Below are 16,404 nucleotides of genomic sequence, written 5' to 3'. Positions count from 1 at the left end.
TAGCCTTCCACCCTTTACCAAGTATATATGTGCATTAATTAAATAAGAGATATTGTGATATCCCATGATATCCATGTTCCAACATGGAATGACCTGCACCTGCAACTAGCAATGCTATAAGAGGGGCTGAGCAAAGCGGTAATATAGCCAAACAACGGTTTGCTGGGATGGTGAAAAAGCTTAGAGGTTGTTCATGGCAATTTGGGAGGCTTGATAAACAAGTGGTAGGTAGCACGACATACCGATGGCATCGAGACAACTAGCATAGCAAAGATAGTAGTGAGATCCAAGGTGATGTTCATCTTGCCTGAAATCCCACTAGGAAGAAGAAAGAGTCCAAGAAGAAGACAAACGGGTGTAGACGAACCAAGCGTAGTCAAACGAATCCTCACGATCGCAATAAAATAGGAACTATCGAGAAGAAGCACACACTACAAAAAAAATACACTTCCGTGATGATACGTGTTTGTCACAGTAGGTCGCGTTTTCTGGCATGCATGTACATCCATGACGATTTTATGACAGAATCAAGATAGTCATACCTGTGCTGTCGTAGAAGTGTTCCATGACATTGCCAAAATTATCATCACGGAAGTGTCCACTTCCATGACGATAAATCACGTGTCACAGAAGTGCTTTCATCAAGGGTGACCTACACGTGGCATCCACCGTAACGGAACGCCGTTAAGCTATCGGGTCGGGTTTCAGATCCGATAACCCGTTAACAGCCCCGACTAATGGGGATTTTCCACGTGTAAAATCATCATTGGCTGGAGGAAACACGTGTCGGCTCATCGTTGGGACAGATGTCATCCACTCATTGGACAAAAGGCGCCTATGATACCTCGACACGTGGCACGGCCCAACAGAGGCCCATTCCTATGAAAAGGCCGACCCGTTTGACTTGGTCAAAAGGTGGTGGGCCGGCCCATGGAAAGCCTGTTAACGGCCTGTTCGCATATAGCCCATTTACAGCCCGCTAACCCAAGGCCTGTTACGCCCTATCCGAATTAGGCCCAGTAGCGTCATCTGGGCCATCCGATATGATTCCAGCACGTTTTCACTTCTGGCCCATGTATGGACCATGACGTCTTTCGGCCCATATGAGGCCCTATGTAACTCTTGGCCTATTAATGGCCCATGGTGAAACTGGCCCGTAATGAACAGTGTATCACTTTACACCCATTAACGGCCCGTGGTGAAACTGGCCCGTAATGAACAGTGTATCACTTTATACCCATTAACAGCCCGTTATTCCGTTTGGCCGTTTCCAGCCCATGTTATCTTTCGGCCTTCTCAGAGACCATTTATTCTTGGGCTCATTTACAGCATTCGTTTACTTACGGCCCGTTACTGTCATTTTCTGCTTGTGGGCCAAATTCAGCCTATGGTTACAGTCGGCCCGTTTGTGGTCCATTAATACGTTGGGCCATTTTCATAGCGTCATCAAATACGACCTATTAACGATGGCCCGTTATAGTCGACCCATGAACGAACGATTCCAATTCTAGCCCATTTACGGCCATAATGCGGTCTGTTTGGCCCATGTTTGGCCAATCGATCATACGGCCCGTATAAGGCCCATTGATGATACGGCCCGTAGAAGGACCATTGTTTCTACGGCCCGTAGAAGGCCCACTATTTCTACGGCCTGTAGAAGGCCCACTGTTTCTACGGCCCGTAGGAGACACAGTGTCACTACAATAAATATTAGCCCATGGTTATTGTGGCGTAATTGTAAAAAATAAGTTATTACAGCCACTAGCTAACCGCGGAAAAAGAACTGCACTGACTACAAGCAAACAAATAAACAAGACAACAAGGAAATAAATAAGCAAGCAACTTATGCTAGGCTATCATGGCTATTACACATATTACATCCACTGGGCATAAAAGTTCACCACCAGTGCAAATATAGGGAACAGAGCAACATATAAATGTCGCATCAAAAAAAGTCCAGAATTGAAACCACTTCAGAAGAGTTCAAGAAACAATATCCTGGGTACCCATAATGCTGGCAAGATGTGTTGGGGAACGTAGTAATTTCAAAAAATTTCCTACGCACACGCAAGATCATGGTGATGCATAGAAACGAGACGGGAGAGTAATGTCCACGTACCCTCGTAGACCGTAAGCGGAAGCGTTATGACAACACAGTTGATGTAGTCGTACGTCTTCACGATCCGACCGATCCAAGTACCGAACGTACGGTACCTCTGAGTTCTAGCACACGTTCAGCTCGATGACGTCCCTCGAACTCTGATCCAGCCGAGTGTCGAGGGAGAGTTCCGTCAGCACGACGGCGTGGTGACGATCTTGATGTACTACCGACGCAGGGCTTCGCCTAATCACCGCTACGATATTATCAAGGTGGATTATGGAGGAGGGGGGGCACCGCACACGGCTAAGAGATCCAAGGGATCAATTGTTGTTGTTGTGCCTAGAGCAAGGGGGAGGGGGCGGCCGGCCTAGGAGGGGCGCGCCAAGGTCCTCCTTCCTTGTTGGAGTAGGAAAGGGGGAAAGAGGAGGAGAGGAGGAAGGAAAAGGGGCCCTCACCCCTTGTCTAATTCGTACCAGAGGGGGGCTGCATGCCTCCTTCCTTTAGGCCTCTCTCCTCTATTCCCGTATGGCCCAATAAGGCCCATATACTCCCCGGCGAATTCCCGTAACTCTCCGGTACTCGGAAAAATACCCGAATCACTCGGAACCTTTCCGAACTCCGAATATAGTCGTCCAATATATCGATCTTTATGTCTCGACCATTTCGAGACTCCTCGTCATGTCCCTGATCTCATCCGGGACTCCGAACTCCTTGGGTACATCAAAACTAATAAACTCATAATATAACTGTCATTAACCTTAAGCGTGCGGACCCTATGGGTTCGAGAACAATGTAGACATGACCTAGAACTACTATCGGTCAATAACCAATAGCGGAACTTGGATGCTCATATTGGCTCCCACATATTCTACGAAGATCTTTATCGGTCAAACCGCATAACAACATACGTTGTTCCCTTTGTCATCGGTATGTTACTTGCCCGAGATTCGATCGTCGGTATCCCAATACCTAGTTCAATCTCGTTACCGGCAAGTCTCTTTACTCGTTATGTAATGCATCATCCCGCAACTAACTCATTAGTCACATTGCTTGCAAGGCTTATAGTGATGTGCATTACCGAGAGGGCCTAGAGATACCTCTCCGACAATCGGAGTGACAAATCCTAGTCTCGAAATATGCCAACCCAACATGTACCTTTGGAGACACCTGTAGAGCTCCTTTATAATCACCCAGTTACGTTGTGACGTTTGGTAGCACACAAAGTGTTCCTCCGGTAAATGGGAGTTGCATAATCTCATAGTCATAGGAACATGTATAAGTCATGAACAAAGCAATAGCAACATACTAAACGATCAAGTGCTAGGCTAACAGAATGGGTCAAGTCAATCACATCATTCTCCTAATGATGTGACCCCGTTAATCAAATGACAACTCATGTCCATGGCTAGGAAACTTAACCATCTTTGATTCACGAGCTAGTCAAGTAGAGGCATACTAGTGACACTATGTTTGTCTATGTATTCACACATGTATCAAGTTTCCGGTTAATACAATTCTAGCATGAATAATAAACATTTATCATGAAATAAGGAAATAAATAATAACTTTATTATTGCCTCTAGGGCATATTTCCTTCAGTCTCCCACTTGCACTAGAGTCAATAATCTAGTTCACATCGCCATGTGATTTAACACCAATATTAATATATGTATATGATTAACACCCATAGTTCACATCATCATGTGACCAACACCCAAAGGGTTTACTAGAGTCAATAATCTAGTTCACATCGCTATGTGATTAATACCCAAAGAGTACTAAGGTGTGATCATGTTTTTCTTGTGAGAGAAGCTTAGTCAATGGGTCTGTCACATTCAGAGCCGTATGTATTTTGCAAATATTCTATGTCTACAATGCTCTATACAGAGCTACTCTAGGTAATTGCTCCCACTTTCAATATGTATCCAGATTGAGACTTAGAGTCATCTGGATCGGTGTGAAAACTTGCACCGATGTAACTTTTTACGACGGGCTCTTTTATCACCTCCATAATCGAGAAGTGTTTCCTTGGTCCTCACTAAGGATATTCTTGACCGCTGTCCAGTGATCTACTATTAGATCAAAATTGTATTCCTTTGCCAAACACAGAGCAAGGTATACAATAGGTCTGGTTCAAAGCATAGCATACTTTATAGAACCTATGACTGAGGCATAGGGAATGACTTTTCATTCTCTTTCTATTTTCAGCCATAGTCAGGTTTTGAGTCTTACTCAACTTCACACCTTGCAACACAGGCAAGAACTCTTTCTTTGACTGTTCCATTTTGAACTACTTCAAAAAAATTATCAAGCGTCTTGATCTATCTATATAGATCTTGATGCTCAATGTGTAAATAGCTTCACCGAGGTCTTTCTTTCAAAAACTTCTTTCAAACACTCCTTTATGCTTTCCAAAAAATTCTATATCATTTCCAATTCATAATATGTCATCTATATATAATATCAGAAATGCTACAGAGCTCCCACTCACTTTCTTGTAAATACAGGCTTCTCCAAAAGTCTGTATAAAACCATATGCTTTGATCACACTATCAAAGCGTTTATTCCAACTCCGAGATGCTTGCACCAGACCATAAATGGATCGCTGGAGCTTGCACACTTTGTTAGCACCTTTTGGATTAACAAAACCTTCTAGCTGCATCATATACAACTCTTCTTTAATAAATCCATTAAGGAATGCAGTTTTGACATTCATTTGCCAGATTTCATAAAATGTGGCAATTGCTAACATGATTCGGACAGACTTAAGCTTCGATACGAGTGAGAAAATCTCATCGTATTCAACACCTTAAACTTGTTGAAAACCTTTCACAACAAGTCGAGCTTAGTAGATAGTAACACTACTATCAGTGTCTGTCTTTCTCTTGAAGATCCATTTATTTAACATGGCTTGCTGATCATCGAGCAAGTCAATCAAAGTCCATACTTTGTTCTCATACATGTATCATATCTCAGATTTTATGGCCTCAAGCCATTTCGTGGAATCTGGGCTCATCATCGCTTCCTCATAGTTCGTAGGTTCATCATGGTCTAGTAACATGACTTCCAGAACATGATTACCGTACCACTCTGTAGCGGATCTTACTCTGGAAGACCTACGAGGTTTGGTAGCAACTTGATCTAAAGTTTCATGATCATCATCATTAACTTCCTCACTAATTGGTGTAGGAATCATTGGAACTGATTTCTGTGATGAACTACTTTCCAATAAGGGAGAAGGTACAATTACCTCATCAAGTTCTACTTTCCTCCGACTCACTTCTTTCGAGAGAAACTTCTTCTCTTGAAAGGATCCATCTTAGCAATGAATAACTTGCCTTCGGATCTGTGATAGAAGGTGTACCCAATAGTTACCTTTGGGTATTCTATGAAGACGCACTTCTCCGATTTGGGTTCGAGCTTATCAGGTTGAAAACCTTTTTCATATAAGCATCACAACTCCAAGCTTTAAGAAACGACAGCTTAGGTTTACTGCTAAACCATAGTTCATACGGTGTCGTCTCAACGAATTTAGATGTTGCCCTATTAAACGTGAATGCAGCTGTCTCTAATGCATAACCCCAAAACGATAGTGGTAAACCAATAAGAGACATCCTAGATTGCACCATATCTAGTAAAGTACGATTACGACATTTGGACACACCATTACATTGTGGTGTTCCAGATGGCGTGAGTTGCGAAACTATTTCACATTGGTTTCAAATGAAGACCAAACTCATAACTCAAATATTCGTCTCCACGATCAGATCATAGAAACTTTATTTTTCTTGTTACGATGATTTTTCCACTTCACTCTGAAATTCTTTGAACTTTTCAACTATTTCAGACTTATGTTTCATCAAGTAGATATACCCATATGTGCTCAAATCACGATAGTTGCCACGAGCCTTAACACTCATCGGATTGCATACATCGGTATGTATTATTTCTAATAAGTCAGTAGCTCGTTCCATTGTTCCGGAGAACGGAGTTTTAGTCATCTTGCCCAAAAGGCACGGTTCGCAAGCATCAAATGATTCATAACCAAGTGATTCCTAAAATCCATCTTTATGGAGTTTCTTCATGAGCTTTACACCGATATGACCCAAACGGTAGTGCCACAAATAAGTTGCACTATCATTATTAACTTTGCATCTTTTGGCATCAATATTATGAATATGTGTATCACTACATTCGAGATCCAACAAATTATTTTCATTGGGTGTATGACCATCGAAGGTTTTATTCATGTAAACAGAACAACAATTATTCTTTGACTTTAAATGAATAACCGTATCGCAATAAACATGATCAAATCATATTCATGTTCAACGCAAATGCCAAGTAACATTTATTTAGGTTTAACACTAATCCCGAAAGTATAGGGAGTGTGCGATGATGATCATATCAATCTTGGAACCACTTCCAACACACATCGTCACTTCACCCTCAACTAGTTTATGTTTATTCTGTAACTCTTGTTTCGAGTTACTAATCTTAGCAACCGAACAAGTATCAAATTAACATTTATTTAGGTTTAACACTAATCCCGAAAGTATAGGGAGTGTGCGATGATGATCATATCAATCTTGGAACCACTTCCAACACACATCGTCACTTCACCCTCAACTAGTTTATGTTTATTCTGTAACTCTTGTTTCGAGTTACTAATCTTAGCAACCGAACAAGTATCAAATACTCAGGGGTTACTATAAACACTAGTAAGGTACACATCAATAACTTGTATATCAAATATACCCTTGTTTAGTTTGCCATCCTTCTTATCCACCAAATATTCAGGGTATTTCCGTTTCTGGTGACCATTTCCTTTGCAATGTAAGAACTCAGTTTCAGGCTCTGGTTCAGCTTTGGGCTTCTTCGTGGGAGTGACAACTTGCTTGTCATTCTAGTTGAAGTTCCCTTTCTTTCCCTTTGCCCTTTACTTGAAACTAGTGATCTTGTCAACCATCAACACTTGATGCTCTTTCTTGATTTCTACCTTCGTCGATTTCAACATCACGAAGAGCTCGGGAATCGTTTTCGTCATCCCTTGGATACTATAGTTCATCAGAAAGTTCTACTAACTTGGTGATGGTGACTAGAGAACTCTGTCAATCACTATCTTATCTGGAAGATTAACTCCCACTTGATTCAAGCGATTGTAGTACCCAGACAATCTGAGCACATGCTCACTAGTTGAGCGATTCTCCTCCATCTTTTAGCCATAGAACTTGTTGGAGACTTCATATCTCTCAACTCGGGTATTTGCTTGAAATATTAACTTCAACTCCTGGAACATCTCATATGGTCCATGACGTTCAAAACGTCTTTGAAGTCCCGATTCTAGGCCGTTAAGCATGGTGCACTAAACTATCAAGGAGTCATCATATTGAGCTAGCCAAACATTCATAACGTCTGCATCTGCTCCTGCAATAGGTCTGTCACCTAGCCGTGCATTAAGGACATAATTCTTCTGTGCAGCAATGAGGATAAACCTCAGATCACGGATCCAATCCGCATCATTGCTACTAACATCTTTCAACACAATTTTCTCTAGGAACATATCAAAATAAACATATGAAAGCAACAACGCAAGCTATTGATCTACAACATAATTTGCAAAATACTACTAGGACTAAGTTCATGATAAATTTAAGTTCAATTAATCATATTACTTAAGAACTCCCACTTAGACAGACATCTCTCTAGTCATCTAAGTGATCACGTGATCAAAATCAACTAAACCATGTCCGATCATCACGTGAGATGGAGTAGTTTCAATGGTGAACATCACTATGTTGATCATATCTACTATATGATTCACGTTCGACCTTTCGGTCTCCGTGTTCCGAGGCCATATCTGTTATATGCTAGGCTCATATAGTTTAACCTGAGTATTCTGCGTGTGCAACTGTTTTACACTCGTTGTATTTGAACATAGAGCCTATCACACCCGATCAGCACGTGGTGTCTCAGCACGAAGAACTTTCGCAATTGTACATACTCAGGGAGAACACTTCTTGATAATTTTTAGTGAGAGATCATCTTAAAATGCTACCGTCAATCAAAGCAAGATAAGATGCATAAAGGATAAACATCACATGCAATCAATATAAGTGATATGATATGGCCATCATCATCTTGTGCTTGTGATCTCCATCTCCGAAGCCCCGTCGTGAACACCATCGTCACCGGTGCGACACCTTGATCTCCATTGTAGCATCATTGTCGTTACGCCATTTATTGCTTGTACGACTATCGCTACCGCTTAGTGATAAAGTAAAGCAATTACAGGGCGTTTGCATTTCATACAATAAAGCGACAACCATATGGCTCCTGCCAGTTGCCGATATCTTCGGTTACAAAACATGATCATCTCATACAATAAAATATAGCATCACGTGTTGACCATATCACATCACAACATGCCCTGCAAAAACAAGTTAGACGTCCTCTACTTTGTTGTTGCAAATTTTACGTGGCTGCTACAGGCTGAGCAAGAACCATTCTTACCTACGCATCAAAACCACAATGATAGTTCGTCAAGTTAGTGCTGTTTTAACCTTCGCAAGGACCGGGCGTAGCCACACTCGGTTCAACTAAAGTTGGAGAAACAGACACCCGCTAGTTACCTGTGTGCAAAGCACGACGGTAAAACCAGTCTCGCATAAGCGTACGCATAATGTCGCTCTGGGCCGCTTCATCCAACAATATCGCCGAACCAAAGTATGACATGTTGGTAAGCAGTATGACTTGTACCACCCACAACTAACTTGTGTTCTACTCGTGCATATTACATCTACGCATAAAACCTAGGCTCGGATGCCACTGTTTGGGAACGTAGTAATTTCAAAAAAATTCCTACGCACACGCAAGATCATGGTGATGCATAGTAATGTCCACGTACCCTCGTAGACCGTAAGTGGAAGCGTTATGACAACGCAGTTGATGTAGTCGTACTTCTTCACGATCCGACCGATCCAAGTACCGAACGTACGACACCTCCGTGTTCTAGCACACGTTCAGCTCGATGACGTCCCTCGAACTCCAATCCAGCCGAGTGTCGAGGGAGAGTTCCGTCAGCACGACAGCGTGGTGACGATCTTGATGTACTACCGATGCAGGGCTTCGCCTAAGCACCGCTATGATATTATCTAGGTGGATTATGGAGGAGGAGGGGCACAACACACGGCTAAGAGATCCAAGGGATCAATTGTTGTTGTTGTGCCTAGAGGTGCCTTCCTGCCCCCGTATATAAAGGAGCAAGGGGGGAGGGGGCGGCCGGCCTAGGAGGGGCGCGCCAAGGGGAGTCCTACTCCCACCGGGAGTAGGAATCCCTCCTTCCTTGTTGGAGTAGGAGAAGGGGGAAAGAGGGGGAGAGGAGGAAGGAAAAGGGGGCCGCACCCCTTGTCCAATTCGGACCAGAGGGGGGATGCGCGCCTCCTTCCTTTAGGCCTCTCTCCTCTATTCCCGTATGGCCCAATAAGGCCCATATACTCCCCGGTGAATTCCCGTAACTCTCCGGTACTCGGAAAAATACCCGAATCACTCGGAACCTTTCCGAACTCCGAATATAGTCGTCCAATATATTGATCTTTACGTCTCGACCATTTCGAGACTCCTTGTCATGTCCCCGATCTCATCCGGGACTCCGAACTCCTTCGGTACATCAAAACTCATAAACTCATAATATAACTGTCATCGAAACCTTAAGCGTGCGGACCCTACGGGTTCGAGAACAATGTAGACATGACCTAGAACTATTCTCGGTCAATAACCAATAGCGGAACATGGATGCTCATATTGGCTCCCACATATTCTACGAAGATCTTTATCGGTCAAACCGGATAACAACATACGTTGTTCCCTTTGTCATCGGTATGTTACTTGCCCGAGATTCGATCGTCGGTATCCCAATACCTAGTTCAATCTCGTTACCGGAAAGTCTCTTTACTCGTTATGTAATGCATCATCCCGCAACTAACTCATTAGTCACATTGCTTGCAAGGCTTATAGTGATGTGCATTACCGAGAGGGTCTAGAGATACCTCTCCGACAATCGGAGTGACAAATCCTAATCTCGAAATACGCCAACCCAACATGTACCTTTGGAGACACCTGTAGAGCTCCTTTATAATCACCCAGTTACGTTGTGACGTTTGGTAGCACACAAAGTGTTCCTCCGGTAAACGGGAGTTGCATAATCTCATAGTCATAGGAACATGTATAAGTCATGAAGAAAGCAATAGCAACATACTAAACGATCAAGTGCTAGGCTAACGGAATGGGTCAAGTCAATCACATCATTCTCCTAATGATGTGACCCCGTTAATCAAATGACAACTCATGTCCATGGCTAGGAAACTTAACCATCTTTGATTCACGAGCTAGTCAAGTAGAGGCATACTAGTGACACTATGTTTGTCTATGTATTCACACATGTATCAAGTTTCCGGTTAATACAATTCTAGCATGAATAATAAACATTTATCATGAAATAAGGAAATAAATAATAACTTTATTATTGCCTCTAGGGCATATTTCCTTCAATATGCTTAGCAAGCTTATTAACTTTCTCTTGTTTAGCGCTTAAATCCTCCAGCGCTTGCCGTTGCACAAGAAAGTACGCATCTGAATTCTGCAGGGACTTCCTCAGTCCTTCGGCTTCTTGCCGCAACACAGCTGACTGATGCCTTTCAGCTTGTAGCTGAGAGTAAAGAAGCCAAAGTGATTCAGGCAGCGAGTTCGAAGATCTTGTGCCAACGGTACTGGCCAGTAACTCATACACTACATCAACGCAAGACTGTGGGGTTTTCTCACTGTCTACAAGATCATTTTTATCACCTTTCTTGGAGACCAACAGGGTTGTCTCACTATCTTGAACCTTATCTGCATTACTTTCTCTACCATTGCATAGTGGGGTGCTCTTCTCCAATATTCTGTTTGCATACTACAAGAGAAACAAGCAGACAAATCACAGGTTTAGCTTGTAGTATACGAAACTCATTTTGGTAAACTGGTTCAGTAGTAAGGTGGACAGGATAACAACATGAAACAAACATATATCTATGACCTACGGTCACTGTATTGTTCATATCATTCTAGTTTATGTTCGCTAATCAAGATAGAGACATAGTTCAACTCATATATTTTTAAGACACAACAACATAGACAGAATATAAGTGTGAGAAACTACACAACATTGGCAGCACTTGTAATGTGCATCACATGAGAATATAACTGTTTATACAACTTAAACTGAAATCAACATAGAGCAAGAAGTTAGAATAGCAATCCAGTTAAATAAATAGGTTTAAAAGATACCTGTTGCGCCGTTGGAGTTTCAATTGGATCCTTCAAATTCGAAAGTAGTTGGTATGAGTAAATACAGTGATGCAACAGCAAAGGAGTATGCACCATAGCTACGGAATCTGACCTGAGAACAGTTGCTCTTCTGCTTTAAACGTGGAGTTTGGGTTAGCTGTGGTGGTCTTCGTGCTTTGGGCACTGCAGTAGCTTTACAAACTGCTCGTGTGGGGGTACTTTGTGGTGGACATGGTGCTTTGTCAACTAGAAGTGGGTTACTATCCGCTGGGGTTGCGCTTAGATGGGTTGTAGCTGGTTCTCTGCCCAACGGTGTAAGTGTGCAATCTGGAAGAGTCTCGATTATGTCTGGTGGGGCTAGTTTGTGGGCCAGTACAACCATGGTTCTATCTGCATCGACAGGTAGCACTATCTTTTGTGAAGAACATGTTTTTGCTCCCTTAGATACTGCCATCACCCCCTCCAATTCAAATGGCTGATAAACAAGAAAAGAAATTGAACGTACAGACATTGTATGATAGACAGATGTGGTAATTCACATATATGTTGTCTAACCAAATAGGACAGCATGACACAATTTCACATATATGATGCCTAACTAAACAGGATAGCATGACATAGTTTCAGATATATGATGGATAACTTAACGGGATATAATGGCATAATTCAACATATGATGAGTACCTAAACAGGATGACATGACAAAGCTATATGATATCTTTCTAAAATAGGTTGGGATGAAATAATTCACATACATGTTGTCTAAGTATACAAGATGGCATGATATAATTGACATAATTGATTCATATACTAAGCAGCTGGCACTCGCATGTATGATCTCTGAACTAAGCAGATGGAATTCAATATTGTGCATATGATGTCTAAACTAAGCAACGCAAGACACCATATGCATCATATGAGAAATATAAACATTGCAACTTAGATCATACACCTCAGGTGGGATATAGGATTGGTCATCTGTCTCTGAATCCTCCTCTGACGATCTCCCTATAACCATCTAGATATATGCTTCAACAGGTACCATTGCCTGCTCTGAAGACCTTGTTTTCACTCTAGATTTTTCCATAACCGGCTCAAATGGCTGATACACATGAAGAGTAGTTCAATATACATAGATTGTCGACAAATGGAATACGTAATGAAAAAAAAGATGGCATGAGATAATTCACATATATGATGCTTGGCTCCATGGCGGTGCATAATTCACATATATGATAACTAGCTGAAAAACATGGCATTGCATAATTCACATATCTGATATAGAAAGCAAACAGGAGGCATTCACACAAAGCATGTCTAATCTAAGCAAATGGCATGGCAATGCAAGACACCATATGCATGATATGATCAATATAACCCAGCCAAGTTAGAGCATGCACCTTGGGGGGGGGGGAATATGACTGGTCATCTGTCTCTGAATCCTCCTCTAAGGAGCTATCTGTAACCAGCAAGAAATCTGCATCGACAGGTAGCCCTGACTGCTCAGAAGACCTTGTTTTCACTCAAGATTTTCCCATGGCCGACTCAAATGGCTGATGCACAGGAAGAGTAGATGAATGTATAAACATTGTTGACAAATGGAATACATAATGGAAAAAAATATGGCACGATACAATTCACATATACGATGACTGGCTAAACAGGATGGCATTGCATGATTCACGTATATGATGCCTGGCTAAAGAAGATGGCATTGCATAATTCCCATATACTCCCTCCGTTCCTAAATATTTGTCTTTTTAGAGATTTCAAATGGACTACCACATACAGATGTATATAGACATATTTTAGAGTGGAGATTCACTCATTTTGTTCTGTATGTAGTCACTTGTTGAAATCTCTAAAAAGACAAATATTTAGGAATGGTGGGAGTATGATATAGAAACCAAACAGGTGGCATTCACACAAAGCAAATCTAAACTAAGTTGATGACATATAAGATGTATAATGTAAGCAATGCAAGGCGCCATATGCATGATATGACCAACATCAGCATGGCAGGTTAGAGCAAACACCTCAGGTGGTAAACAGGCATGGTCGGCTCCTTCTGAATCTCCATCTGAATAGTTATCTTCCTCTGGAATACAATCTGGAAATGCAGTAGGGGGGGCACTTCACCCACCAAGGAGCGGCGTTTGCATGACATTATATTCCCATGCAATGGTCTTCTCTTTTTCTCTACATGTTCAGTACGATTGTGTACAGTATCTGACATGCATAATAAAAAAATAGTTAGATTTTGTAAGGCCTAAGGGGTGCATGCAAAAATCAAGACTGATGGTAGCAAACGAGTGGATGGATCCAAAACTAATGATAGCAGGTAGATAATAGCTTCAATTTAAAAAGATAGACAATGGACCATCTATTGTTTGTTGCCCACCCAACATGAACCACATAGAAGACCTCAGATGAACCAGATAGTAGACAGATACTATTCATTGCTGACTCAATATGAGACCCATGGGCATTTCAAAACTCAAGTTTGAACGATAAAGTAGCAGGTAATAATAACTGATGTATAACGTAAGCAAACACGAAAGACTGCGACCTCTCATCTGGAACTGTGTACTGCTCAGTCGATGATGGTAATGCAGTTGGCGTGGATGCCGGCAATGGGGAACATGATCTAAGGCAGCGAAAGAAAGTCTGCAGGGGGGATCTCTGCTGCAATGAACGCTTCTGTCGATGGGGCACCTCAGGTGGGGTGGATGACAACACAGCAGGAGCAGGACATAACACAGCGAGTTTTCTTTGACGCCTATCTAAAAATGAAGTAAATCTGTAAGGGCTCCTTAGAATTGGAGGATTCTATAAACGCAGGGACAGGAAAAACACAGGAATAGGATAGGAATGCACGTGCAAAACATAGCATTTGGAAACATAGGATTTCAGTCAACCTGGGTGCGTGGTTCACATGAATTGGAAGAAGACAGGAATGGTGAAACATGGTCAAATTAAAGTCAAACCACGTGAAAATGAAAAAATAAGAATCTTATTATGCCAGTAATGCAATTAGTTCTGTTCTTCATTCATATTAATTTGAAAATGACGTCCAAGTGAATAAAATTCCTACGTTTTTTCTTCAAAAGAGTCACCAAAGGAAAAAGATCCTCCAGTTTTGCTTTGCTCCACTCCTTCTAACAGATTTGCATGAATAGTAGTTCCATAGCAAAGGACCCCTGAGGGATCGACATGAATGCAGAGTAACAAAGTGATGCAATGAGTGTACAACCTCTTTGGCATAGCCTTGTGGATCTCAGCATCATTGGGTTGGACGTGGAGGATGGTGATGATGCTGGTGTGACTGTCGGAGGCGGGGAAGAAGATCTGAGGCCTCTGGAAATGGCGCCAAGGGTATTGCTCCGCTGTGATGGACTGTTTCGTCATTGGAGCAGCTCCGCTAAGGTGTACCGCAACGAGGCTGAAGCAGGACAAGACAGACAACGTTAATCTAAAGTGGGACGCTAATATCATCTGCAATAGATGATGCAAAATACATCACCAAAAAGTCCTAGATGTAAAACGCATCAGCCGCGCCACGGCCGCTCCGACAGATGCTGTAAGTACTGTTCACTCTGAACTTAACTGAAGAAAATGAAGTTTACAGTCGAAACTGAATTTTACTGTCGAAACTGATTGAACTAGTAACAGAGCATTGCAATAGATGTTTAGGGCGTTTGAGCACTAGAAGCAGAGAAGCAGTGATCAAAATCAGCAGACGCTCGAGCAGGGAACGCACTAGCAGAGAGCAAGTCGTGTAGTAGCACCGCGAGCGAGTGCTAAAGCAGCAACTCATGTAGCTGTCGGAGGTCGTGCAGCAACAGCAGCAGCGCAAGTAAGAGCAAGTGCAGAGCAGCAGCACGAATGAAAGCAAGAGCAGTGCAGCAGCGCGACCGAAAGCAAGAACAGAGCCGCAGCGCGAGCGAGAGCCGGAGCAGCTGCAACTAGTGCCGTTGTGGAAGTCGCCACCGAGGAAGCAATGACATGGGGGAGAGACGCCATGGATGATGTGGCGGCCGGCGATGGCGCCGTCGATGGAGACCCGCCATGTCTGCTCGGTATCGAGCATCGGCAGCCCCGTGAGATCATATAAAAGATAAAATGCAGCGGTGAGTGTAGAACCTCCTTGGTGGCGCCGAGTTGGCCTCGGCTTCATCGGAGGAATTGGTGAGGGTGCTGCGGTTCTGGTGGGGCAGGTCAAGAAGGCGCTGTGGGGATTGAGGTGGCGCGATAGATGAGGCGAACATCAGGGCAGCTCCTTGGAGGTGGAGGACGGGGCGGCTGATCCGGTGGGACGATGAGATCGACAACGGATCCTCATCCGATGCGGTGGATGAGGGACGGCGAGCTGTTGCGGTCGACGACGTAGTCAGGGAAGAATCTCCGGCTAGGCGGCGGTCGAGAGGCCGACGGAGGAGCATGGGGTTTCGCGGGTTTTGGCAGCCTCGGTGTACGAATGGGGGGCGAAGGGGGAGGGGGAGCCATGCTTAGGGATGCGCTTGTCCAAAATGTAGGGTAAGTTACCAACGTACCCCCACAGGTTTTGACACCGCGACATGGAGCTTCATTTCCGGCTGAGGGGTAGAAGAGGGATTTCGCGTGTCTGGGCTGCGGGACCGGTTTCAGATGAGGAGGGAGTTCTCGCGCGCGTCCAAATTTCGGGATAACAAGGCGCGACACAGGTTGAAGAGGCGGGAGTTTCAAAGCAGGTGAGACAAAAGATACTCGAGCTTGAAAATTTCGGGATAACAAGGTGCGGATTCCTTGTTCAGCAGAACAAACTTAATGTGTAAAAAAACAATTCATACAAGACACAAGATAATCATGTCCCCTTTTACTATATTGCTATAGATGCCATTGAAAAAACTACAAGAAAAATGTAAGAAAATCGGGAGAACAAGATTACCCTGCACAGTACCAAATCGATTCGGAATTCCCTCAACAACAACAAAAAACAA

Source organism: Triticum aestivum, chromosome 4B, assembly GCF_018294505.1.
Source record: "Triticum aestivum cultivar Chinese Spring chromosome 4B, IWGSC CS RefSeq v2.1, whole genome shotgun sequence".
In the NCBI taxonomy this organism is placed as follows: domain Eukaryota; kingdom Viridiplantae; phylum Streptophyta; class Magnoliopsida; order Poales; family Poaceae; genus Triticum; species Triticum aestivum.
The sequence above is the reverse complement of the archived record's forward strand: the minus strand, read 5'-3'. Positions refer to the sequence as shown.